At 51.3% G+C, this 5873-nt stretch overlaps 1 non-coding gene across 1 annotated transcript; it reads right to left on the reverse strand.

The window, feature by feature from the left end:
• Positions 1-368: 368 nt before the first annotated feature.
• On the reverse strand, positions 369-441 carry TRNAF-GAA. The gene has a single exon. It is a non-coding gene; the product is annotated as a tRNA-Phe (tRNA).
• Positions 442-5873: the final 5432 nt, after the last annotated feature.

Consider the following 5873-nt stretch of genomic DNA (forward strand, 5'->3'; position numbering starts at 1 on the left):
CCCTGCCCTGCCCTCAAATTCCCCGCACTTTGGTGGTGCTCACCCTGGCACACACTGATGGGCGAACCTGGAGAAACTGGCAGCAGCTCTTTGATGGGTCAGCTGGAAGAGCAGAGGACTGGAGCCAGGGATCAGGAAGTTGTCCTTACATCACCCTTGTGACTCTAGCTTGAAGGGGAGCTTCTTTTTCTTCCCCTTGCTGAGAAGCAGCAAGAGAAGAAAGAAAGGTCCGGTGGGCCAACTGGGTGCAGAAGCCAATGCTGCCTTTTCCTGCAGTGAAGCCCAAAATAAGGGACTTGCATTGAGTAAAGGCAGTGCTGTGCTTCCAGGAAAGAGCCCACTGCTGCAGGAAGAGGGATGAAACAGCCTGCTGAAACCTGGGATTGAACCAGGGACCTTTAGATCTTCAGTCTAATGCTCTCCCAACTGAGCTACTTCAGCACCTGCAGGGGCCTTTTTGGGCTACTGCTTCTCACCTTGAAGTTTATTCTCCATAAACCATTGCTCCAGTCAATAATGGCCAATGCAAGACGGACATCGCTTGCTATTTTAGCACTTGGAAACGTCATCAACTAGTCTCTGGATCTCTTGAATGCTGCGCTTCAGTTCATGGGGGAAAGGCGAGAGAAGCAACCTTTGAACAAAGGGCCTGGGGTTAACATCCTAACGCTGTCTGTCTCCGACTGTAACACTATTTAATACCGGCCCACCCTGTGCTGGTGACAGTTCCATTTCTAGATGTTAGTACATTTCAGTTACTGTCAAAATTAAAAGTTTCTATATGCTTAAAAGAAATTATTTTTTCATTTGCTTATATATGGCATGAATAAATACAGATTTACACATCCTAGCATGAACATTTATTGTCTTATATGATAGAGAAAATCATGCATCCAAACTGTGCATCGAAATCATGAAATGAGCTACAAGTGCAATAAAAATAAGGTATTCAATGGTTTAACATATGGAGCGGGGCTGGGGGGGTTCCAAAGACACGTCTTGCCTGGGATGCCACTTGGTCTAGGGGAGGCCCTGTCAGGGAGAACAGGAGTTAGTCTCACACGCCTATTTCCAGGCTGTAATCTGTGGGTGCCCTGCTCTGGGGGAGGGATCGCGGCAGCCCAGACTCAGGGCTGGAACAGGCCCCGGATTGAGGGGCTGGCTGCAGGGTTTGCAGCGCTCTGATGTCTCAGACAATGTGTCTCTCCCAAAGCCTCAGATCTGCGTCCCCAGAAAGCTCCTGCGCTGCCTCCGCTCCTTTCACAGTCTATAGCAAGGAGCAGCAGCAAGGGTCAGGGATGAGCCATAGGCACTCGGTGGGGGGCAGAGGCTTCAGGAGGAAACCCAGCCCCCAGAGCAGAGGGGGATGGGAGGCTTTTTCTCTCTCCTTAGCCACAGGCTATAGCTCCGAGAGCTCTGTGAAATGCCTCCCCGCCCACAGCCTGGGGAAGGGGAAGGAGTCTCAGGTTCTAGCTCGGTTTGGAGGAGGATCCCTGGGCCCTAGAACCACTCGCTGCCCTTTCCCGGAGAAACCTGTGATGCCCAGAACAGGGCTGAGATAAATGCTGACAGGAGTCAGGAATTGCTCCCCTGGAATAGCAGCAGGACTGGGCAGCTGGAAATCACCCCAAAGGAGCTGAAGCCTTGGTGGGTCAGACATAAGCCTGGTCTACACTAGGCGTTTAAACCGGTTTAAGGAGCGCAAAACCGATTTAACGCCACAACCGTCCACACTAGGAGGCACCATATATCGATTTTAATGGCTCTGTAAACCGGTTTCTGTACTCCTCCCTAACGAGAGGAGTAACGCTAGTATCGGTATTAAAATATCGGATTAGGGTTAGTGTGGACGCTGATCGACGGCATTGGCCTCCGGGAGCTATCCCACAGTGCACCAGTGACCGCTCTGGACAGCATTCTGAACTCGGATGCACTGGCCAGGTAGACAGGAAAAGCCCCGCGAACTTTTGAAATTCATTTCCTGCTTCCCCAGCGTGGAGATCTCATCTCATCAGCACAGGTGACCACGCACAGCTCATCAGCACAGTTAACAATGCAGTCTCCTGAGAATCGTAAAAGAGCCCCAGCATGGACTGCACGGGAGGTACTGGATCTGATCGCTATCTGGGGAGAGGATTCAGTGCTAACAGAACTGCGTTCCAAAAGACGAAATGAAAAAGTATTTGAAAGAATTTCTAAGGCTATGACGGATAAAGGCCACAGCCGGGACTCAGTGCAGTGCAGAGTGAAAGTTAAGGAGCTCAGACAAGGCTACCAGAAAACCAAAGAAGCAAACGGAAGGTCCGGGGCAGGTCGAAAAACATGCCGCTTCTATGCTGAGCTGCATGCAATTTTAGGGGGCTGCGCCACAAGTACCCCACCCCTGATCGTGGATTCCGAGGTGGGGGTTGTAATCTCTTCCATGGCTGAGGATTATGCAGACGGGGAAGATGAAGATGAAGAAGAGGAGGAAGACCTAGCAGAGAGCACACAGCACTCCGTGAGCCCCAGCAGCCAGGAGCTTTTACCCTGACGGAATTACCGTCCTCCCAGCCCTCACAAGCGGAATTACCGTCCTCCCAGCCCTCACAAGCCACTATCCCAGACAATGACGCCATGGAAGGGAGCTCTGGTGAGTGTACCTTTGCAAATAGCAAACATTGTTTTTTTAACCAAGCCTTTTTTAATGATTGATTTGCCCTGAGGACTTGGGATGCATTCGCAGACAGTATAGTTACTTAGAAAAGTTTGTTAACATGTCCGGGGATTGAGAGGAAATCCTCCAGGGACATCTCGATGAAGCGCTCCTGTAGGTACTCCAGAAGCCTTTGCAGAAGGTTTCTGGGCAAGGCAGCCTTCTTCCGCCCACCGTGGTAGGACACTTTACCACGCCATGCATGTAGCAAGTAATCAGGTATCATTGTGTGGCAAAGCATAGCAGCGTATGGTCCCGGTGACTGCTGGCATTCAAGAAGCATCCGTTCTTTATCTTGTTCTGTTATCCTCAGCAAAGTGATATCGTTCAGGATAACCTGTTTAAAAATCAGGAATTTAAGTAAGGGGGGTGGCCATTTTTCTACTGGGTTCGTGGAATGCATCAGCTTAAAAAAAAAACTTTCCTGCACGTAGCGAAGCGGGGGGAGGGGAGGAGTGAAATGCCGATGATCTTTTCTGTGTTTGGTCACCGGCGATCTTCCCCAAGGTACCAGACATGCAGGGGGTGGGGGGTGGGAAGGGTGTTGATTAGCAGGGAGCTAGCGTGGTATTAGCCATGCGTTGGGGGGAGGGGTAAATCACTGCAGAAGCCGAAAGACAGTGGCTTACCATGGCCGCATGCAAACTGAATTCTGATGCCTGGACCGAGAGATCTGTAACTCCAGAGCTGCAGGCACTCACTATTAAGATGAAAAATGCGACCTTGTAGGGAAATCACATGTGCTAGGTGAATACTGCTTTTCACTGTGAAAGAGTATAACCATTGTTCTGTAAAATGTATCTTTCTAAATATTTATCTCCCTCATGCAGCTGCAAATTTTTCAACCATCCCTCCTCCATCCCAAAGGCTAGCACAGATAAGGCGGAGGAAAAAGAAGATGCGAGATGAGATGTTCTCGGATATTATGGAAGTTACACGCAATGAAAGAGCTCATCTGAATGAGTGGAAGGACGTGGTTTCAAATTACAGGAAAGAGGCCAGTGAACGTGAGGACAGGAGGGATGAACGTGAGGACAGGAGGGACAATCGAGATGAGAGGTGGCGGCAGGAAGACCGGCAGGAAAATCAGCGGTGGCGGCAGGAAGATCAGCGGTGGCGGGATGCAACTCTGGGGCTGCTGCGTGATCAAACTGACATGCTCCGGCGTCTTGTGGAGCTTCAGGAACGGCAGCAGGATCACAGAGTGCCGCTGCAGCCCCTGTATAACCACCCTCATCCCTCACCATGTTCCACATCCTCCTCACCCAGACGTGTAAGAACGCGTGGGGGGAGGCTCCGTGCACCCGCCCACTCCACCCCCGTGGACAGCCCAACCAGAAGGCTGTCGTTACTGTGAATTTTTTTTAATGGCCTTCTCCATCCCTCCTATCCTCCTCCCAAACCACACCCTTACTTCTCTATCTCTTTTTATAATGAATCAATAAAGAATTCATGCTTTTTAAATGAGAGTGACTTTATTTGCATAAGTAAGCTGTACTCGAAGGGGGTGGGGGAGTTGCTTACAGGGACTGAGTCAATCAAGGGGGTTGGGTGTTCATCAACAAACACAGCAGTCACACTGTACCCTGGCCATTGATGAAGCTCGTTTTCAAAGCTTCTCTGATGCGCACCGCTTCCTGGTGTGCTCTTCTAATCTCCCTGGTGTCTGGCTGCGCGTAATCAGCGGCCAGGTGATTTGCCTCAGCCTCCCACCCCGCCATAAAGGTCTCCCCCTTACTCTCACAGAGATTGTGGAGAATACAGCAAGCAGTAATAACATAGGGGACATTGGTTTGGCTGAGGTCTGAGCGAGTCAGTAATGTCCGCCAGCGCGCCTTTAAACGGCCAAATGCACATTCCACCACCATTCTGCACTTGCTCAGCCTGTAATTGAACAGATCCTGACCACTGTCCAGGCTGTCTGTGTATGGCTTCATGAGCCATGGCATCAAGGGGTAGGCTGGGTCCCCCAGGATAACGACAGGCATTTCAACATCCCCAACTGTTATTTTCTGGTCTGGGAAGTAATTCCCTTGCTGCAGCCGTTTAAACAGAGTAGTGCTTCTGAAGACGCGAGCGTCATGAACCCTCCCTGGCCATCCCACGTGGATGTTTGTGAAACGTCCCTTGTGATCTACCAGTGCTTGCAGCACCATTGAAAAGTACCCCTTCCGGCCGGTTTACGTACTGGGTGCCCTGTCGCTGCGGTGCCAAGATAGGGATATGGGTTCCATCTATCGCCCCACCACAGTTAGGGAATCCCATTGCAGCAAAGCCATCCACTATGGCCTGCACGTTTCCCAGAGTCACAACCTTTCGTAGCAGCAGCTTAGTGATTGCTTTGGCTACTTGCATCACAGCAGCCCCCACAGTAGATTTTCCAACTCCAAATTGATTCCCGACTGACCGGTAGCTGTCTGGCATTGCAAGCTTCCACAGGGCTATCGCCACTCGCTTCTCTACTGTGAGGGCTGCTCTCGTCTTGGTATTATGGCGTTTCAGGGCAGGGGCAAGCAAGTCACAAAGTTCCATGAAAGTGCCCTTACGCATGCGAAAGTTTCGCAGCCACTGGGAATCGTCCCACACCTGCAACACAATGCGGTCCCACCAGTCAGTGCTTGTTTCCTGGGCCCAAAATCGGCATTCAATGGATAGAATCTGCCCCATTACCATCAGGATCTCCAAAGCGCAGGGGCCCGCGGTTTGAGAGAATTCTGTGTCTACGTCCTCATCACTGTCATCGCCGCGCTGCCGTATCCGCCTCCTCCTCGCCTCGGATTGAAGGTCCTGGTTCACCATAGACTGCACGAGAGTGCGCGAGGTGTTTAAAACATTCACGATTGCGGTATGGAGCTGAGCAGGGTCCATGCTTGCTGTGCTATGGCGTCTGCACAGTTCACCAAGCAAAAAAAGGCGCGAAACGGTTGTCTGCTGCTCAGGGAGGGAGGGGTGAGGCTGTACCCAGAACCACACGCGACAATGATTTTTGCCCCATCAGGCACTGGGATCTCAACCCGGAAATGCCAAGGGGCGGGGGAGGCTGCGGGAACTATGGGATAGCTACGGGATAGCTACCCACAGTGCAACGCTCCAGAAATCGACGCTAGCCTCGGACCATGGACGCACACTACCGATTTAATGTGTTTAGTGTGGCCGCGCGCACTCGATTTTATAAAAT

The sequence above is a fragment of the Mauremys mutica genome, chromosome 26 (assembly GCF_020497125.1).
Source record: "Mauremys mutica isolate MM-2020 ecotype Southern chromosome 26, ASM2049712v1, whole genome shotgun sequence".
NCBI classification, from domain to species: domain Eukaryota; kingdom Metazoa; phylum Chordata; order Testudines; family Geoemydidae; genus Mauremys; species Mauremys mutica.